This window comes from Tasmannia lanceolata, unplaced genomic scaffold, assembly GCF_043159265.1.
Source record: "Tasmannia lanceolata isolate RefF3 unplaced genomic scaffold, GAP_Taslan_0.1 ptg000006l, whole genome shotgun sequence".
NCBI classification, from domain to species: Eukaryota; Viridiplantae; Streptophyta; class Magnoliopsida; order Canellales; family Winteraceae; genus Tasmannia; species Tasmannia lanceolata.
The window spans coordinates 47,853,427-47,876,176 of NW_027518683.1; the positions used below are offsets into that span (position 1 = coordinate 47,853,427).

At 38.9% G+C, this 22,750-nt stretch overlaps 1 pseudogene across 1 annotated transcript; it reads right to left on the reverse strand.

Annotated features, from left to right (window-relative positions):
- Positions 1–1,568: 1,568 nt before the first annotated feature.
- LOC143880418 (uncharacterized) lies at positions 1,569–22,471 on the reverse strand (annotated as a pseudogene). The gene is made up of 9 exons (XR_013251685.1): positions 20,810–22,471; positions 20,428–20,612; positions 20,157–20,327; positions 19,544–19,745; positions 10,363–10,618; positions 9,792–10,305; positions 9,407–9,522; positions 8,257–8,342; positions 1,569–2,856 (listed from the first exon to the last, which is right to left on the reverse strand). The product of XR_013251685.1 is annotated as an uncharacterized LOC143880418 (transcript).
- Between the last annotated feature and the right edge of the window lie 279 nt (positions 22,472–22,750).

A 22,750-nucleotide genomic window follows, 5' to 3' on the forward strand; every position in this document is an offset into this window, starting at 1 on the left:
TTTGGTTGAGATACAGTTGTCTCCTTCAATTTCCACCTCTGCACTCTACAAATAAAACCCATAAGATGATCTTCTTCTTTTTCACTACGAAACACTTGAGGGAAATCAGAGTTTGCAAATTGGAATTGATTCATTAATCAGAACCCCTCCCTCATCTCCTTCTCATTTCATAAAGGCTGCCAGTTTTCTAAGTCATGATCTTTCAACTGTCAAAATAGAGAAACTATTCACAACACATTGTATCCGTTAGTCAATGGCAGCTCTGCAACAATACGAACTTGAGAACAACAACATGCAATTTGGGCAAGATAATGCTGTGATCCACAATCTCGTAACCCAAGTCCATCAATATCGTGAACAAGAAAACAAATGAAGCAGACGTTCTTCTACAATTGTGATCCGTCCAAGAAAGCAAGAAAATTTTCCATTCATTGGAATCTGAAGACATCTCCTTCTTAATAACTTCATGAGATCCATTGCTCCCCCATTCATTACCCCTAACATAATTAGAAGAGTTCATACCTTCTAAGGGCTTGACGCAACTCACGCAAGGGCTGCTAACCCCCAACTCCCGATGCAGTAAATGGCGAAAATCCATTAATGAATATTCCCCCACTTCAAAAGATGATAAATTGTGGTTCAAACCCCCTGTGGACATTCTGGTATTCCTTATACTTCTAAGGTTTCTGCATTGATTTGCCTGTGAGGTGGATCCCTGCCCTTCAGTTAGCTTTCTAATGGTGTCAGTTGCTGCAATTCTGGTTGCCATCCATAGTTTCAGTTTGCTTCTGGTTGAGTTTTTTTTATATTTGAAAGTTGACAAAAATATATATTGGGGACCAGTGGGGCCTGCATTTACATAGCATATCTGTTCAAGAGTATACTCCTGAACCATAAGGAGGAATAAAATTAAGAACTACATACAAATTCATCAAAATATAATAATGCTAACTAATCAAAATCCTTCGAGTTACACTGCGAACACCATCTAAGAAAAAGGCTACAAGCTTTCCATCAATCCAACAGTCCGTTCTTCTTAACTCCAGAGTCTGGTTGAGTTATATACTCTAGTTGAGTTATATGAAGCACTGTTTAAAAACTCCCTGAGTTGATTATTCACCTGCACGGGACCCGGATTCGGTCCTATAAAAATCAATCTAAAACCCCTCTAATTTGTCCAACTTGATGAAAGACAGGCTCGGCTCCTCTATTGGATTTTTACTGAATAATTCTATCATTTGCAACACCATTGGACCTCTTCTACTCTCAGAGTCAATAGAAAGGTACTTTGTTGTCATGTTTTGTCATATTGGTTACTAGTAATGCATCGGGGACAGTAGATTTAGAACTTTTTGAATGGAAAACAGTAGGCCTGTGTTAAGAAGAAACGATTTGAAAATGCAAGTTCTGCCTAAAAACATGGAAAAAAGTTTTAATCCTTCAAGTCATAATGAAATTTAACAATTAATCGTTCAAGTCATAAACTAAATCCCTTAATGAATAAGTATTTCTTCAAAGCTATAGAAAAAAAAAAAAACAACCTCATGATCGACGGAATAAAAAAGGAAAAATTAAAGGAAGAGGGCTGAAATCATGCCGTGTGCCCTAATTTTTCGCGGTATAACTAAAAACCCCAACATATGCTTTTCTCTGTAAAAAAACAAGGTCATCATAAGATGGTTTTATTGCTACGGTAAACTGAAACTGTAGTATATAAAGAGAAAGATTGTTATAATTCTCCAATGGTTTATGCCCACCTTTTTTTTCACAAAATCCAGTTTTGCTAGCAGTGCTCTTCGTATAGGAAAACACTATTAAAACAGGATCCAGTGTTGAAAATAAAAACGGGGTTGATATGACCGTTGATTTCTCCCTTTTGAAATTGTATGTATTGCTTTATGGGGATTTGAAACCCCCTTCTTTTGTCTTCTAGTGGAAGCGGCTCCTGTGATTTTTATTTGCCTTCCTTGTCGGTAGCAACTCGATGTGGATTTGGGTCGTTACACATTCCATGTGCTCACAGTCTAAAAATAGCATCCAACATCATTCCCCTAGACCCCCCGAAGTTGCAAACTGACGAAGGAATTCTAGAATTTTCATTTATGTTTTAAAATGAAATCCTTCGAAGGCGATCAGTTAGACTTTGCTAGCCGCAGAAAGAACTGCATTTACCCACATCTACTCACTCTCACCCCTCTAAAAGCTCCAACTTCAGCCACCCACTTCTTTGTTTCATCCACCAACCAGCAACGATGTATTTTCGCCACCGAAAACCTTTGGAGGAATAGAAGGCGCTCCTTCACTGCAATGTCTTCCACCTTGAATTTAGAAACCCCATCCAACAATGTTCTGCAAGCTTTGCCCTCCATTGCCCAAAACTCAAAATTGTTCCCTCCACCTTGTAGTTTAAACCTACAGACTGCGACCACTTCTTATGGAGAGGTTTTTAAATATACACAAGTGATGTGGGCCAGGGAAGAGATATAGAAGTGGAAAGAGGAGAAAGAGAAAAAGAAGAGAACAGGAGAAGAAGATAGATGAGGCGGAGAAGAAGAAGAAGAGGAATAAAGAAATTCAGGATGGAATTTTGGAAAAGACGCAACAACCATATCTCCCTAGAAAGAGAATATCGTGAATGTTTCAACTTCAGAAGTAAAATGTATATAAAACCCCAAAAAGACACCTAAAAAGAATATATGATAAATTTAAAAAGGCAACGACAACCGACCAGTCACCCAGACCTAACAGTGAATCAAGGTTCTGAATCTTCGAGAATAATGAAGTACCCTACCTTCAGTCTCATGGCTGGAACTATCTTTAAGGGTGTAATTTTGGAAAAGATTCATCAATAAACACCTGAAACAAAGCCAGATATGTGGGATCATTTCGAAGTAATAAAAGCTAATTAAAATGGTGAATATGCCAAAATAAACTGGCCAAATGGAAGGAAACAAATCATGATGTTAAAAAGACAATAAAAAGATAATATGAAAAATGTTGTTTAAGAACTTCCCCAATTCAATCAGTGACTCACCAAAGGAGCTCGGTTTGTCCCTACTGAGTCAATAAAAAAATCATTCTTGACTCGCTCGTGTCTATAAAACCTCGTCGTGTCAATCTTTGACCCATCCAAATCAACTTGGTTCTACCTAGTGCGAGTTCTTGTAAGAGTAAGATTTTCTAAACACAGATGAAAACAGAAAAGAAACTGTGCACTAATGCTCAAGAAACTCGCCATGGCAAACACCGATTTAGGCCTTAAGGAGATCCTGGATTGCCTAAAAGGATAGCAACAAGGATCGAAAGACAAAAATTACCTCCAGCCATTATTTTGTAAAGACAATTGATTCACGAAAAAAGGAGAATATAATTCTTGTTTATTGCTCTCCTTACTCAAGAATTTGATCACAAACTTAGTTATGAATTCTGTTTCGTTCTCAGTTTTGTTTTGGCCAGTAGAACAAAATGCTTTGGCATTTTGATTGTTTTGGTATTTCGTCTCGGAAAAGACGCTACGACGACCGGAAATTTGTTTTTAGTAGTCAATTTTAAAAAAAAAAATTTGAAATTTCTAAAAATTGGAACAACAGGGTCATCTTCTGCAACCCAATCCATCATAAGATCAAGATTGTAAAGATTCAACATTTACTTAAAGGAAAATGTTTGTATCTACAAAAGTTGACCAATGCCCGACTCGAAGAAAAAAATTGCCAAATTATGAGATTTTTTTTTACAGGATTTTTGAATTTAAGAATGTTTGGACATAATAGAATTTATGAATTTTTAAAAGTAGAAAAAAAAAAAAAACCCAATTGTTTGGAAGTTAAGATTTTGACCCAGCCTGAAATGACCGAAAAATGTCAAATTTTGTACTAAAACTAGAAGTTCACATTTTATCCTTTTAAAATTGGGTCATGAAACTATTTTAATAAATCAAAATTAGAGGTGGAGTGAGGGCGAATTCTCATATTTACATGTAAATCTTAAGTAAATGGACAATAAAATGAGGCAAAAAGAAGAGGCAGGAAGTAAAGGGGAACTAAGAAGAGGCAGAAAGTAAAGGAACGAAAAAAAAAAATCATTGTTTCGTCCAACCAGGGCATTTCGCCATGTTTCGGACGAATCACTGTTGTTTCAGCCAAAGCGAACTGAAATCCAAAACAAAATGAAACATATGGTGTTTCAGGGTCAGAATACAAAATTTGTGACGACCTTAATCATGATTTGCTCAATCATTTCACCATGGATTTCGTATCCAAAGTGATTTTCTAGAATAAGAATATTATAAATAAGCTATTTGCTACATGTAAATTTTGATTTTGGTCTAGGTTTTGGTTTCGGTCAGCATGAAAACAAAAAAGTTTCAATTTTGGTGGACTTCTTACAAAATCATGGAACATATGGAAGCATATGAAAATGAAGGACATATAGGATGAAATTTTAAGTGCAAAAATAAAAACAAATAACTACCCATAATGGTTTAAGAACCATAACATGAGCAAAAAATAACTACCCATAATGGTTTAAGAACCATAACATAAGCAAAAAATAACTACCCATAATGGTTTAACAACATTGAACACCTAGTGACATGCGCGACAACACATTTTTTGATAATTCAATACATACCGTTCTCAAAGGTGAGATTGAAGGAGGTTTTCTTTTTCTTTTTTTTAAAGGTAAGATGGACGAAGGTTATTTGTTGAAGGAGTAAAAAGAGGGAGGGCATATCAAAAACAACTTGGGTAGAAACAGTGAGGAAAGACTTGACAGCTAGGAACATAATAGAGAACATGACCTTGGATAGGATAGAATGGAAGAAAATGATCCACGTAGAAGAACCCAACTAGAGCCAGGATTAGAGCAGGGTAGATTTCTTTCACCTTCTTCACGAAATTTTTCTAAAGGATTCATTTAACCGACCCCAACTAGCTTGGGACAAAGGCTTTGTTGAGTTGTTGAAGGAGGTTAAAGTCCCAATTATGTGATTTTGAAACGTTTTAGAGGCTAAGCATTTTTTCACAGGTATAGAAGATGGGAAAGCAACAAAAAGATAATCACCAAATATTCGTTGAGTCAAGTGTGACTTGCAATGAATCAATGAGTCTGACAAAAAGAAGCCTCATACATCCTTTCCTTTTACCATAAAACAAGAGAATTTATTTAGAACATGTCAATGTGAAAACAACAATATATAAAACATGAAAGAGATGTCCATACAAAAGAATGTCAAGTACACAGCTCGAACATAGGTATTCCATAGATAAGCAATCATCCATGACTTGGCCTCCAAATGGACAAAAGATCAAGATGTCCTAAAAAGACAGAGAATGAGCACTGAAGTCTAAGATCTTGCAAAAATATTCACACTAAACAGCAAGGAAGAGGATATTGTTACCAGGCAAACGAACTATGCTTTTTTTTTCCAATGATGATGAATTGGATTAAACGAGAGCAAAAAAGGAGACTGAGATGGTCAATACAAGGCAGATAAAGAAAGGAAAGAGAAGAAATACAAAAATGAGCCCTCAAGGGGGAAGAAATTCAAAAATCTGAAGACCTTCCCTGGTCACCCAATTTCTAGCCAGCATATCTGCATCGTTGTTTGCTGATCTCCTCGCTTGCTGGAAAGAGATGTGGAAGGCCCCCACTCTCCCTTGCATCTCGTCGAACCACTAGGCAAATCTCCACGGGGACTCCCCTTCAACCATCTAATGACATTAATTAAGGGAATCCCCCTCTGCCACAAGCTCGTCTATGATGTTTCCTGAGATTCTTAAGCCATGGAGGGCTGATCATAAGTCCGCCTCATTGGAATCTGTGATCACAATAGGCCCTAAGAAAGCTCACCTTGTTGCTCTGTGCTCATCTCTAAGAACCCTGCCAACACCTGTTGGCCCAGAGTTACCCTTGCTCGAACCATCAAAGTTAAGTTTCAACTTGCCCGGCCAGGCAGTTCCCACTAAGGGAAGGGAAAGTATGAATGGTCGTTGTTGCAACGTACCTCCCTCCCTCTGTGATACGAACCTAAAGCGAGGAATGGTCTTAACCAAAGAAATAGTTAGGGCTATTACCTTTGTGTAGAGATATTGCACCATCTTTAATTCCCCCTAAAATACTCTTACATTCCTCTCTTTCCATAGGAAATAGAATGTCACTAACAAGGTCGAATTCAATAGAATTTTTCCTTTTTTCCGCTAGGTACATGGAACCAACAATCCAATAGACCCATGAGCTTTGATGGGAAAACCCATGCCAAGCCGAATCTACCGATCACTCTACCCCATACATCTCTAGCCAACCTACAGTGCAAGAACATATGATCCACGGTCTCTTCGTCCTCCATGCGTAAGACACAATGATCAAAAATTAACATTTGCCGGTTGCACAGGTGGTTCCGTGAGGATCTTATCAAGGAAAGAGGAAACCCAAACAGATGGACTCTAAGGGGAACCAGAAAGCTCCAGACTCGGTCTAGGGGCGAAGGTCACTATAAGAAGGCATTATTTGATGGTAGAAGGCTTTGATGCTGAAAATCCGGGGGAACACCATGTCCGAACCCTTTTGTCTCTCTCGCTCTCTCTCTCTCTCTCTCTCTCTCTCTCTCTCTAATTGATTTATATTTTCAAAAATATCACATCAGTTTCTTATTACTATAAAAACCTTGAGTAGAATCCATATGCTATAACAGAACTGAATAAATGCAAGTGTGTTGCACGTGCGACTGAAATATTTTACTATTTTAGGAATTTTTCAAATTTCTTTTTTTTCTTGAACGGTCAAAGATTCATTAAAATAGACTGAGATGGTCAAGTACAAAAACACAAACAACCCAAGTAGGGATACGAGAAAGACGAGGAAAAACAATAAAGGATATCAAGGCAGGAGGCAGTTAAACCGCTCAAGGGCCATCAATTGCACCCCGTTCCTAGCCAACCTATCCGCCACATCATTTGCCGATCTCCTAATATGGCGAAAGGTGATGGAGGAACTACCCACAATATCATTAATTTCCTCAAAAATCTCTGCAAATCTCCAGGGGAATACATGAGACCCCTTTAACCATCGAATCACGATAAGAGAGTCCCCTTCTACCACCACTCCATGTAGATCTTGTTCTAAATACTTTATACTCTGATGAACCGCTCGGGTCTCCGCCTCATTTGAATCGGCCACTCCAATAGGGCCTGAAAAAGCCCAAATCACTGACTCCTCTCATCTCTAAGACCCCCCCCCTATGCCAGCAGGTCCTGGGTTTCCTGGACTTCAAGCATCAAAATTAAGTTTCCAGCAACCGGGAGGTGGTGGTTCCCACTCCTACATGATTGTGCTTTCTCTCCGAGCTTTGGCAAACCTCTCTCCATCCATGCCACAGCACAGAAGCTGAAACAAATCTGAAGCAGGGAAGAGTTCTCATCCAAAATATTGTGAGAGCTACTACTTAATAAGTAGGTGTTGAGGCGTTGCCCTTTGCATACCCCTTGAATATTCTCGCATTTCTTTCCTTCCATAATACCGAATCACTGCAAGGAAGCATATGTTCCATAGAAGTTACCTTTTTTTCCTCCACGGAGATAGTTGCCAACACTAAAAAGATCTGCTAGATGCTCCAGGAATACCCAAGATATCCCAAATCTTTCTAGGATACAACTCCATACCTCCCTAGCGACCTTACAGTGAATGAAGATGTGGCCCACTGTTTTCCCACTTGGATGCATAAAGTGCAGTGGCCTATGATCAACGTATTCCGCTCCCTTAAGAAGTCCACCGTCAGAATTCGCTTAAGAAGCCCAGCCCACCAAAAAAATCCCACCCCGTCAGAATTCGCTTAAGAAGCCCAACCCACCAAAAAAATCCCACCCCGTGTGGGTGGGTGGGGTGGGGTGGGGTGGCGTGGCGTGGCGTGGAGTGGGGGGGTTCCCTTGAAAGGACCATACCCTAGTGATTTTTGGGGTTGCAAGGCAAGACATGAGGTGCATGTAATAGGATTTCACTGAAAATTCCCTCGAAGTATTCCAGACCAATACCCTTAAATCTGACCCATTTCTTTTAATGTAACATCCCTCTAGTAACTCGAAAAACCTGGCCACAGATTGAAGTTCCCTGTCAAAGAAATTTCTTCTGAAAATTGGCAATGAGACAAAATTTTCAAATTTCTGATTTTATTAAACAAGGGTATTTGGGGATTTTTATAAGATAATTGCATTTTGTTAACTTAACATCGGGATATTTTAGGAAATTTTCCATTTGCCTTACTGCTTTAGAGAACCTTGAAGAGAATTGCAATAGAAGTTCTCGAAGAGGGAAACTTTTGCCACGATCCAACAAACAGTAGCAATGACCTGCAACAATTTCAAGAACCAGAATAAAAATACTGCAGAAATTCTCTTTTTAGCAACTAAAATAGGCTTTTCTTAATGAAAGTTAGCTAGCAAAACGGGAATCCTGTTTCGAAAGGAAAGACGGTAGTGAGTTCTCGTGGCACATGCACAAGAAGACAGAGAAAGGGGCTCGAATCCCCACAAATGCCAAAATTCAATCTAAAATTGACCAAATCAACGGTCACTTTTAACCCTTTGTTGTTTTATAAACGGATCCAGTTTTAAAAGTGTTTTCCTTTCTTAATTCTATATCTACAAGTTAAAAACTGCTACAAACTGCAGTCTTACTAGTGTGTGTTTGAGGAAAATGTTTGTGAGCTAAAGCTCATATAAGCTTATATGAGCTAGAACTCACATAGGGGGCCCACATTGTTTGGATGATCCTAACCCTCATATGATAGGGTGTGCCCAAAACCTCAGCTTCATAGGATCATCCTAACCCTTCCAATTTGTGGAGGTTAAAAATGGGCAGATTTATGGAGGTTTATACCCGTCCATTCACAAATGGAAGGGTTAGGATGATCCTATGAAGCTGATTTTTTGGGTAAACCCTATCTATATGAGGGCTGTGGGCTTATCAAATGAATGCTTTGGATCATCCAAAAAATGTGGGTCCCCTATGTTTGTGAGGTCTAGCTCATATTATATATATCCCCAAAGCAATCGTCCAATTAAGAGTTTTAATCAGACTGCACTTCTAATAACAAAAGATAAAAGGAACATAAAAGACTTACTACTCTAGTGACACTTTTTAAAACACTACGTCCTAACATTTAAACCTTCTAACTATTAATTTTAAACAGAAATAACGACTCCAGTCCCAAACGCTAACACTGTGAATAGTGACATGAATAGTGTAGTGAACAATGATGTTTATTGTGTTGTGAACAGTGACGTGAATATCGTTGTGGGAGAGTAGTGGGTGCTTTTTTATTCTAGTTCATTTAAGTAACAATAACATAAGTGGCCCTTTTTAATTCTTGTGAAGGGATGGGTCTCATCTCTGTTTACACTGTTCTACATACAAGTGGGCCTCGTCTGCATCCAAACTAGGCTCCAATCCTGGATGACGAATAGGAGTTTTTCGACCCCCCCGCGGCGGGCGCGCACTCATGTTTTGACTTCGATCTTCGGTCAAAATCTGGGTAAAAAATGGGTTGCAATCAATCTCCTTACTGCGATCAAAATCTGACTGCAAACTTGCAAAGTTATACTACTCACAACTGCATTTGACAAATAACACAAAAATAGGTTGCTCTAAAAAAATGCAGAAGGTCCCAAGAAAGGATAACCATTTGAATTTCATTAGGGATGACAACTGATATTCTAATACAAATGTAAGAAATGCACAAGTACCTATTATATACAACATCTTTAACCATTCCAAAAAAAAAAAAAAACCAGAAGTACCCATTATTCGTTGTGCATGCTTCAAGCAGATTAGCACTCCAATTTGATGTACGCATACATCAACTGATCTTCAGACAGTGACACCAAAGGTGACGATCTCGCAAGGTTAATATTATTGCCGCTTTTGCCTCTTTATTCTTGCAAGGGCACCTAAAGGACTCTTTCCCCCCATTCCCTCCGGCAGCCGAATCTATATCAGTCCCCAACGCCCGTGCCAGATCACCAAAAAAAGCAACAGGGACATCTTTTTGGGCAATTTCGACTCTTTCATCAAACTCATCTTCTGAGTCACAGTCCTCTGGCAAGTCAATATTCTCATCATTTGTGGTCACCTTCTTCCCTCCGGTTGGACGGACCACTCCGGGCTGTGACTCCACTCCAGCTAACTGCCTTTCTAGGGCAGCCATTTCATCTGCAGGGACCCTAGCATACTTTAGTGTGTCGACAGTTTCCTCGAGATTCAGTTTCTGATCCTTCTGCAAGTGGAAAAAATAAGAAAGAAATAATATGAATACTTCAAATTATGTTCTGAAAAAGGTGACTTCACAAAAGATCCAAAAGCAAAATGGACAAACCTGGATATAACTAGTGAAGACACTGCGTTTGATGCGAAGTATTTCTCAGAAGGCATCTTCGTTTCCGTGTTGAACCTCAAAGTCATGCCATTTATTCCAAAAATCAGAATCAGAACATGGATCTGCCAATTGTGAAGAAAATACATAAATGGAACGAGCGCGATCAATCTCTCCCAAGCTCTTTTCCAGTTCAGCATATCTTATGCACATTGTTTTCACATCTTTGTCTGGGAGGCCAGATTCAATGGCTTGCTACAAAATACAACCAAGAGTAAAGATGAGAACATGAACATTCTGGAAAACAGCATAGAAGTATCAAAAATAACAAAGATCAGAACATGGAAATTTTTCTGTTGGTATATATAGGTCGATTTTCCAATGTGTCTACACAGTAATGACAAGAAAATGGCACAAATTTCTTCTAGGGGGTGTGGTGCTGCCACCTGTAAATATAGACACTGCCACTCCTGTGAGTTTGTCCTATTTGATATGCTTTTAACTTCAGACATAAAGGACAAATTGACATGAGTGGAAGTGCCTAAGTTGAAGGATGGCAATACCAGAACGTTTCATATATTTTCCAACATGTCATGAAATTGCATTACTTCTGGGCTTAAAAATAAATCCCAACACTAATGAGTTAACAAAATTTAAAATATAATGCATAGTGTAAAAAGAGGTAGGGGCAGAACGAAAACAACTTGAGTAGAAGCAGTGAGGAAAGACTATGCTAGGAACATAACAGAGAACATGACCTTGGATAGGATAAAATGGAAGAAAATGATCCACGTAGACGAACCCAACTAGAGCTAGGATTAGAGTCGGGTAGATTCCTTTCACCTTCTTCATGAAAATTTTCTAATGCTCTGTTTGGTTGACGGGTTTATTTTTTGCCCTGGGACATGTGTGGAGTTTCCGCACGAAACCCATGTTTGGTTGGTGGGTTTTATGTGGGAGCAAAATATATCCCAGGGACGAAAATTTGCTCGAATACCCAGAAAGAAAAAACCCAATCTCACGATCGAATTGAGGAGAAAAAAAAAAGGGCAGAAAAACCCTACCCACTCGTCTCTCTTTCTCGAATAATCTGTCCCCTCCATGGTTTTGGCTTCTTCTCCTCACCAAAATGAAACCCTACCCTCTGATTAACCTGTCCCTTCCACAACAGAAGCTCTTTCCCAGTCAAAACCCTAGCCCCAAAAAAGAAGAAAGCTAATGAAAGAGAAGCAGAGCAGAGAACAAAATCTACAACAAATCCTGCAAAACAGAGGTCAGATGAAGAAATTCGTGGTGGTAGTTCGTCCGTCCTAGGGTTCTATAAGAAGAAATAGTTGATGAAGGAAGGGTTATGGTGTATGGAAGGGAAAGGGAAGAGATCTGCTGCTGCATCGGAGGAGGAGAGCACAGCTTCTAGCCCATTATATTCGACAAAATCGACCCACCGAAGAGGAAAGCGAGCTCGAGCAAATCTTCAACAGGTAGAACCCTTGTTGAATCTGTCATTTTCTGGTTAGAAATCCTACTGGAAAAATATTGATGTTGGATAATAAGATGAGTATCTCCTGAAATGGTAGAACCTGATTACAGATTGAAGCATTTTCTGCTTGAATCTGTCATTTTTTCTTCTGAATGGGTAGAACCCCATCTCAATTTCTCTTCTATCTGTCATTATATGCTTCAAACTATGAGTTGAAGGAATCTGACGTCATTTTCTGCTTCAATCTGTCATAATCTGTTCTCAATCTTATTAGATTCTAATTAAGGCCAACGAATGCATGGTTAACCAATGCTTAATGATTGTTGTTATATGTCCTATTTTAAGAATGCATGAATTTGACGACGGAAGAGATAATTTCCTTCTATGGACAGGATGGTATGTATATAATTTTTTCTCCACGAACAAAATAGGATTATTTGGGTGACCAGTGTTAAAAATTAATAAAACATTTACTCTCTAATTATTGGATATATACATGACACAGTTACTAATCACTAACCCTCAATGGCTTCATTCAAGACTTAAATCAACTTTTCCCATTCGAGAAAAAATCAGTACTTAATATTGTTAACTAACCCATGTTGGTACTTAAAAATCAGTTCATGGGGTTAGTGAGAGACATTTGAGTTTTGAATATTGTAGATTCTAATTACATCCTTCTAGAGTGAATCTTCCAGTCATAATACTGACCCATACTTACATCCTTGTTTCATGAATAGATACATTCATTTGTCATTTCTTGAGTATACTTATTCATTTGCAATGAGCTTACTACCAACCGAAGACGATGGTAATGGAGATGATGGTGGAATGAATTTCGCGATATAGGGGTGCGCTTTGGTTGCAGCTGGTACCGCTGTAGCCTTGGCGGCAGTGATCGAAGAACAAGAAGCGTTCTTCGAATGTTCTCCTTATGAGAACACCTATCTCACCCCACGCACATTTCTCCCCTATGCTCTGCGAAGTGACGAGCACTGCCATGATCTCCTTTGAATGAATGTCGAATGTTTCACAAGATTTGTCCATATATTAAAGGGTACCGGGCGGCTAACTGATACGCTCCACTGCTCAGTGGAAGAGCAGTTCGCGATTTTCTTACACATCATCTCACATGACCTAAGGAACCGCTATATGAAAGCATATTTTAGAAGATCAGGGGAAACTGTTAGTCGATATTTCAGTAAGGTTCTCGACGCAATTATGAGTTTGTCAGACTTACTCATAAAACCTCCATCACCGGATACACCGGCACAGATTAGAGCGAATCGAAGATTGTATCCTTACTTCAAGGTATTGACTTTGTAGCCTTATAATTATGCCTCTCTTGTAGACTATGCCAGTAACATTTTTCCTTCCTATATGATAGAATTGCATTGGGGCAGTCGATGGGACACATATTCAGGCTAAAGTGTCATTTGATACGCGAGGCCGACTTTTATGTCGTAAGGGGTGGACTAGCCAGAATGTACTAGCTGCATGTGATTTTGACTTAAAATTCACATTCGTCGAAGCTGGTTAGGAAGGATCTGCGCCTGACTCGAGACTCTTGGGGGAAACGCTTGCTAACGAGAGGGGAATTATCTGCCACCTTGGGAAGTATTATCTTGTGGATGGCGGGTTTCCCTTGCTCAGTCATTTCATCACCCCGTTCCGTAAGACGAGGTATCATCTGAATGAATTTCGAAGCAACAGGCCACGGACCGCTGAGGAACTATTCAATCATAGGCATACTTCAGCTCGAAATGTAATTGAACGTGCATTTGGTGTGCTTAAGAAGCGTTTCGCCGTGCTCCACGGGGAACCAATGTACCCCTTCCCCAAACAGGTTGATTTAGTCATAGCCTGCTGTTGTATTCACAACTTCATTAGAGGCGTAATGCCTCGGGATGGGCTTGTTGGTGTTGTCGATCGTGAATTCGCTGCTTCTGGCGATAGTGAATTAGCCTCCACAAGTAGGCAAGGTGGAAGAGCAGAAGATGAGGAGGAATTAGATGAGGAAGAACTGCGTAGGGTGCCATGGCTAAGTAGAGCTCAGGATGGGATAGAAGGAGATAGAATTAGGACAGAAATATGTTCAGCTATGTGGAGAGATTATACACCCTCTGCTTGATATGGTTCTTGTTTGCGAAATTTGTATGGTTCATGTATGGTGCTTGAGGTTGAATTGTAATGCACATATTTTCGTATGCCACTTATAAGGTCTACTAATTTTGGATTCTATGTGACTAGTGCTTAATTTTAACACCCTTCTATGTAACTTGTCTCACTTTTTTGTCTGAGGAAGCAAGGTCCTTCTTATTGTCCTATTCATTTTATTCTCTTCATTCCTCAATTCTTGGTGTCTCTTGTTACTATCCTATTCGATTCTACCAAAAACAATTTATGTGTCTTGTATGGCAAAAAGAGTGTGTTGAGGGATATAGAAAGAGTGTGTCTTCGAAGTAGCACAACTATAGTACATTTTATTTGTTTAGACTATTGCTTTGACAAGCATTATGTACTGTGTGCATTCCCTATAATTCTTATTTTAGTTATTTATAAAATGTTCTGTTGATAGCCATTTTGACAGGGTCTTCAAACATGGTGCAAAGGACACTAGATTGTGAGCATTCCAGTTGGGGAAAAGGTAGTAAGTCTAGTCCTTGTAAACACAAACAGTTACAAAGTAAAAACATATAAATATTGTCGTAGATGTCAAAAGCCTTTAAGGCTAAAAATATTAAATTATCCAACACTACTCACTCTCTCTTGTACACTTTTTTAACTGGATGTTGATAGCTTTGTAACGGCCCTGAAGTGTAAAACAAAATGAGTGGTGCCATTATAAAAATATAGTAGTGGGCCTAGTGGCAGAAATCACTATAATTTGAGATGATTTTATTAGTGTTTAGTGTCTACCATGGTTAGATGACAAATAATCTGGTGTCAAAGTCCCAACACAAAACTAGAATTTGACAAATTCACACTGCCTGGGTCTTGTCTGAATGGCTGTCAAATGTAGATCTCCCCTTTTACAGAGCTCTGTGCTGAGTACAGTTATTTGCTAGGTTGATGGTCCTCATTCTAGGTATTTGTCTGATAAAGGTGCAATTTCTCACTTGAAGTTGTGAGCTTCTCACTCCAGAAAGTCCTCTACTTAAAAAAATATTGTTGGCTGTTGTGTGTGATGCAATGTACAGAGTGCTATGTTGGCTGACCATTGCAATAAATATCTTCTAACACAATATATTGTTGGCTGTTGGCTGTTAGGTAATTGCTGTTTTCAGAATATATTATACTCATGCGTGCTTGCCTAATATGTATTCATGTTGGATTGCATGGGTTGGTGAATCAATTGTTGTAATACAGAAGGACAAGATGAGCCGCTGCAATTCGGAAATCATGGTTATGAGAACATTCTGAAAGCATTGATAATATATGTTTTCTTGCATTTTTCCCAACTGATATCTTTTCAAGTTATGGATGACGAAGCTGAGACCGATAAAGGTAAGAATGCGAAATGGTCTACAGAGATGGATAAGGTATTACTTGCAGCATTGCGCCATCAATGTGCGGAGGGGCAGACATGCCTCAACGGATTCAAAGAGAGTGCTTATGTATATTGTACGACAGTTGTGAATGAGACTTTCGGCCTCCATCTGAGGCGCACACAAATCGAGAATCATGTGAAACAAATGAAGAAATTATTTAAGATCCTGCATGGATTAGTTAACAGGAGTGGGTTCAGTTGGGACTGTGAGTTGAAGAGGCTCACGGTTACGAATGACGTTGGTGAACATTATGTAAGTGTAAGAAGTGCCTAACTACACTACTTAAAGCATTATTGTCCCACCAGTCAATATATTTGTTAATTGATATAGTCTCCTTTAATGTGTAGGATAACCCCGATACAGCTAAATTCTTCAAGAAACCTTATGAGCTGTATGATGACTGGGTTGAAATATTTGGGAAGGACATCGCAGATGGGGGATTTCGGAGAAATAACAGGGATCCGCCACGGCCAGTTGTAGAGGAATTCTACACTCCTCAAATGCCACCTACCGAAGACGATAGCTTCACAGAGTTCCTCTCCCATGATGACTGTTTGGGTCAACATTCTAGGATTTCAGTGCTCCTCAGATGCCGACCCCTATGACACACACTTCATCGAGTAGGCCAAATATTCGTAGGTTGACCTCTCGTCAGGCACCAAGTCCAATGGAAACGAGTATGGGCAAGGAGGGAAGTAGGGAAGGTGGTCCGAGTAGACGCAAGAGGCAAGGTTCTACTGATTTGAATTCCACTATAAACACTTTCGCCGCCAGTGTCTCGGAGGTTGCGGTTGCTATTAAAGAGAATACCGTTGTTGTTAAAGAGAATAATGAGAAGGAGAACATTCTGTGTGACCAGATCATGGAGGCACTGGAACAAATTGATGGTCTTGATCGTGCAGCGCTCGCTGACATATATGACTATCTGAGCACACACCTGGCAGAGGGGCGATCATTTGTTCGCCGTGCGAAGGACCTCCGAGAAATGTATGTCGCAAAGTTCTTTCGGAGCCGGTCAGTTGGGAGGGAGTGAGTAGCGTGACCGATCTCCTTCGGACATCAGTTGTGTTATTGTTGTCCTGTGGTTGTGGTTGCTTCTATGTTTTTATTTGGATACTCTGCTTGAACTTAGACAATATGGTTGGAATGTTAATTTGCAAAACAATTGTTATTAAATTTCCTTCTACTGATCTAAGTGTTATCTACACCTCCTGCTTTAATGACCATGCTTTATAAAACATTGTCGTAGATGTTAGTATGTATTTTAGAGAACAATCACATGGGGTACTTGTGACATTCATTTAATTCATATGATGTGGCTGCTCTGTCATGGAGAGTGAGCCGTGAAATGGCTTCCTGCGAAAGTGCAGCAAAGGTGAGTCTTCTCTGTGCCTTTTAACTACTTATATAGTATATGTATTCATTTTTATTCATTGTTTCCTATCATACAATTCCTCTTTAGGTGTCGATTTTTGTATAATACATTACGTCTATTCATTTATATGTAGTGCAATAACATGTTGCAGTGTGTAAGCTTGTGTAAATGAGATGAGTATTTGATCAAGTCCCTACAAATTCTTACAGTAAGTGTAATTTTTTTATTTTTTTGCTTCACAGCTTTCACTTCTCTTCTTCACTGTTTACTTGTTAGTTCAAATCTGCACATAGCACAATTGGGTAGGTGGGGGTGTTGGGACAACCACCTACTGTTTGAAATATATAGAGCACGTGCAGCCCCTTCTCATGCCCAATAACTATAAGGTCGATAACTTAGTGGCTATCACCTAGGTGGTGGCTACTTAGATGTGCTTCAAGTCTTTCAACATTCTTTTCATTTGGTTATGTTTATGAACCCTTTCTCTGTTGCATGTCTATGTGCTTTATTGTTTACTTGTAATCCTATTGTGTGTTCCTGTAGGTGAATGGCAAAACAGAAGTTCTACGTGGTTTTCAAGGGAAGGCAAGTTGGCGTGTTTGACAATTGGCAGGACTGCCATCTTCAGGTGAACAAGTTTAGTGGAGCTTGTTACCAATCATATGGGACCAGGCAGGAGGCAGATGTTGCCCTTCATGGGTATTTACTTGCTACTAGTGGGTGCACACAACAAGGGAAAGAGGAGGCTAGCGTTCAAGGGTATCCACTAGCGTCAACAAGTTCTGCCGGCTCAACTTCCTCTTGTACTTAGATATGGTTCTTATGCGTGGTGGTGTACTTTTCTTTTTTGAGCACATGTGTACTGGTTGTAAATATGTTTCGGATTGTACTTAATGATGCAAACCGTTTTTTTCCCCTTCACTCTATATATAAATAAAAAACGTTCTTATGTTCTCATAAAATGTCTACCCTTCACATGTAGAAGAAAAACAATTGTATAAGTTCGTCATTTTTTTCCAAATGCAGTGGCGTCCACCCAAAAGAAAATTTTGTTGGGGCCCAATGTAAATAGGCCATGCCCCGAAAATCCTGTGTTCTTGTTTTATCCCAACCATCAAATATATCAAGATTCTTCCATTTAAGCTTATTTAAGATGATTACGTGACAGTCTATTTATGCCGGGCCCATTGAACGTCTGGATTGGATCATAGGCATGCAATGAACCCCACCAAAAAATAAATTAATCGGGACCGTTTGATTCAACCATGTAACGTGGGACCCATCTAAAAATAGAATAGACTATACAATGCCTGTTTTCGTAATAAGAGAAGAGAGGGTTTTTTTTCCCACCATAGTCCACCCAACCAAACATGGGTTTTGTATTTTACCGGGATACTTCTAGAACTTTTTTTTTCCTACCATAGTGTGGTCAACCAAACATGGGTTTTTTTATTTTACCGGGATACTTCTAGTACTTTTTTTTCCCACCTATCTCCCAGGGTATTTTTTTCTCCCACCTAACTCCCGGGAACAAAAAAAATTCGTCAACCAAACAGAGCAAAGGATTCATTTAGCCGACCCCAACTAGTTTGGGAAAAAAGCTTTGTTGAGTTGAGTTGAGTCTATCAGGTGATATGCAGGATCTTAAGGGCTCCAATACAACAAGTAAAGATATTCCAACAACAAGCATTATCAGTAGGGAGATTATATTTTCACCCCTCTGCAGTACGCATTCGCCCCCTTGTAACGTGAACAGCGGGCAACTTTAATGCTTTTTGACGTCAAATCACGTTATAAGGGGGCGAATGCGTACTGCAAGGGGGTGAAAATATCACCGCTCTATCAGTATTTATTGGTTTTCTATGGATTACATGATCGTATTTACAGCTCTATAATTGCTGATAAACATCAAATTAAAAAATGGAAGGTGATTTCAGGACTATAAATAATGGTGATTATTCAGTGTTTATGACTGATTTCCCAGTAAGCATTGATTTCATATGGATTTATTCATAGTTCCATAACTGCCTATTTTTCCAGTACAATTAATTATTTTTTGGATGGGTATTAAAAATTCTCATCTGGGTTCTATTATCCCCTAGTCCAATTCTCACAGTGAGTGTACCCTCCCTTATTTAGTATATATAGCTAAATTCTCTAATTTTAATCTCTCTCTCTCTCTCTCTCTCTCTCTCTCTCTCTCTCTCTCTCTCTTTGAGAAACAATTCTCTTATTTCAGTAAAAAATAAATCTTTCACAGCATGCATCTTTTTGTGTTTTCTCTTCTTTAATTTTATCAAGCATCTTGAGTATTTTATAATTGAGTATCCCCTTTTTCCAGATTTTTATTTAAATGTATTTCATCAACTTTTTGAAATTAAAAAAAAAACAGAAAATGAGGTAGCAGCAAAAGAATTTAGACTATAAAAAATGCTTCACATTGTATAAATTTAATTTTTGCCACATTTTGAACATTGTACCATCTATAAGTGTTCAACAGGTCTTTACAAGTTTCAACATTGTTCTTGATTATATGAACCCATAAGTGAACTTATTAGCTAAAAATTTGGTTGCATAATGTCAAAGGAATGATGTAATTATTGGAGAATCTTTCTCAATTGAATGATTTAATAATTGGAATGCACTGTTAAGTGAAGATCAATACTGTTGTAGGGACACCTTGTCCTTGCACTGTTTTTCTCTTTGTATCTTGCTAGTTTTTCTTAATAAAAGTTACCGTTACTGTTTCCAAAAAAAATGTCAAAGGTACTAACCTCATATATCTCCCTCGTTCTTGGAATGCCAAAAATTTTGGCTGCACGAGCTATATAAATTTCATACGTGTTCATTTTTTTCATTTTCTGGTACAGCTTTTGCGGCTTGAGCATAGACTTTCATCGCACGCTTTGCAAGCCCATAATCCTCCTCCAATTTTGCATATTGTAGATATAATGGTTTCACATCTTCCGCAGGTGCCTGATATTAAAAAGTAGAGAAAAACCATATTGTCAGTTAGCATCATGATATTAACTGATTAAAAGAAAGAAAAAACCGCAACAGCAGTCAATGTGAAAACCCAGTATATTACAAATTATTTTAGATTCTTGATTTATAAAGAATAAGCTTAGTTGTCATACTACTTGATATATTAGATTACGGTTTTAATGATTCCATAATATTAATAAGACACAAAAACTTGGTAACCTAGACTATCCAAGAAACTGAAATGCCCAATAGAGTGGAAAGTATAATAGCCAATGATGTTACAGATATAATTATCATTTCATGTGCATTTTATAATTCTGTGAGTGTCATGCATGCTGTTATGTTTGTCGGGAGGAAAAAGAATATTTTGACAGCGTAAAAGAAACTCTTTAAGAGCTGTACCTTTTTAACCGCATGCTCAAACAACTCCCTTGCTCGTTCTAATTTTGTATTTCCATATCTTTTGACAAATTTGGATAAGTATGTCACCCAAATGTCCCTGACATGTGGATATTTGAAGATCTTGACGCCTCTTTCATATACCTTAAACGAGTCCTCGAAATATTTTTGATCCTGTTGAAGTCGATATAAAAAATATTGTAAGATATGCATTGAAAATTTGAGAAGCAAGGATGAAACAACAGTAGGAAAATATAAACACAAAGATATATACCTCCAGAAACAATGCATAGTTTATTATAATTTGTGGAGTAGCTATCTTCAAATCGAGAATCCTTTCATACACTGAGCGAGCGGATTCCAGAGTACCAAAGCTCTGCTCCAAATCTGCATGCAAGGTCCACAACTTCAACGATTTGTGCAGCTTCATCTGCACCGGCTCATTCCCATCAGCGGCAACTGCATTTAATAGATCAAATAAAGATAAATCCGAAGGATAAACAGAATTTCCAACATAACTGATGTATGTGCACGGAATTTCAAACATCATCGATTTTCAAACATAGAATGCATATTTATATAATAACAACTATGTGAAGCAGAAAAAAGAAAAAAGGTAAGGAACAACAACTAAAACAAGCAAAATAATTAAGTACCTCTTCGTTTGACCTCAACAGAAGGCTCGGCCGTGGCTCGTCTCATTAGTTCCAAAGCCCCTTTAAAGTTTTTGTGCCGCATCTCCATCTCAGCCCACTCACAGTATACAGTAGTCAGGTTATCCACAGCTTCGTAATTGACTTGCACAGCCTTGTCAAAAATCACTCTCGCATTCGCAACATCATCGTGGTTTTCATACAACCGAGCAAAAGCAACCCACAATGTATGAGGCTTCCCAACTGCTTCCATGGAATCCACAGTCCTCAGAGCCTCAACATAAGTCTCTATTTGCCGCTTGGGATTACCTTCGAAAAGTTTCACTCTCCTATGCCACAACTCAACATTATTGGGATTCTTCCGAAGAAGAACGCTATTCGCAAGCTCAGGCCTTCTCTCCATGAGATGATCCAACCTAGCCAATCTCAAATCAATGTCATTATCATCATTCATCCAAAACCCACTAAGAATCTTCTTGGAAAACTTGTCCACAGAGAGACTAAAATCCAATCTCCTATCCTCAACCTCCTCACCCTCATCATCACTTACACCCATTGTCTCCATCTTCGCGGCCAATGCACTCTCTTCAAACAATGCATAACAATCAAAGATCAAACTAAAATCTCTAACAGTAACAACCTTATTAATCCCCTCCTCAAACACATCCCTCGCCTTCTCGTAAAGACGTCTCTTTACATAATAATCCGCAAGAGACGTCCAAAGTCGCCCAACCTCATCAGTGAACTTCCTAATCCCACATCGAATTATAGCATCCACATCGATCCCCGACACCTCATTCGTGTACTTAGTAATCAAATCACACAGCTTCAGCCATAGATAGTACTTAGTCTTGCCCTTAATAGAATCAAATTCATCATCATTGAGAACTAATACCAATCTCTCCGCGGCCTCCTGCAAAGCTGAGAATCAAGTAAGAAATCAATGAAATCCTCAACATGGGCGGGATCGAATTTTAGATATCTACGATAAACCCTAACTGAGGTCTCATTAGGGATACCCTTTTGCCTAACAAAGATTAAATAGGGTTCCCAAATTCTTTGGTGTTGGGTAATGGGGAGAGCGCGGAGGGCGCGATTGAAGGTTTGGCGGGTAAGAGTTATGAGCTTCTGATTGGTTAGGGATTGGAGGTACATGACCCAAATTCGGGGCATTTTGTGCATTGTGATTAGGGCACGTTCGAAGGTGTTGTTGAGTTTTTTGAAATTAGGGTTATTGATTGGGAAATTTTGGGTGATTTGGAGGCGTTCTTGGAGGTAGGAGTGCCAGAGTTTGTAGCTTCCCGGGAGGGATTTGAGGGCGCGTTCGTAGATGATTTCGCGCTTTTTGAAGAGAGAGTGGGTTTGAGCGATTAGATAACGATACCATAGTTTTAAGTTGAATGGGTTTCGGAGGATTTCTTCTTCGTACTGGTAATCGTCTTCTGTTGGGTATAGATCTGTAGAGATGTAAGAGATTGGCATGAGTGGATTTTCTAGGGTTTTGATGGGAGAGTTCAGAATTGTGCAAAACCTAGGTTGAATGTGGGGGATTTGGGTAACAATGTGAGTGTAAAAATTGAGAGGGAGTAGAGGAAAGTATGAAATTTGGGGGATTGGCGATATACAAGAAAGAAAGAAGAAACCTGTGCAAACGATTTGTTAGGAACGTTGCTAAAATTAGTATCGTAAAAAGAGAAAACGGTTATACACATATGTGTAGTTATCTACACACTAGCTTAAAATACAGTGGGGGCCACATTATTTGGGTGATCTAAACCATTCATTTTTAAGGCTTTCACATAGATAGGGTGTCCACAAAAAATCAGATCCATAGGATCATCCTAACCATTCGAACTATGGAGGCAAAAAATGGACTAATTTGTGAAGGTTTAAAGACATCCATTTTACCTCCACAAATCGTAGGGTTGGGATGATCCTATGGAT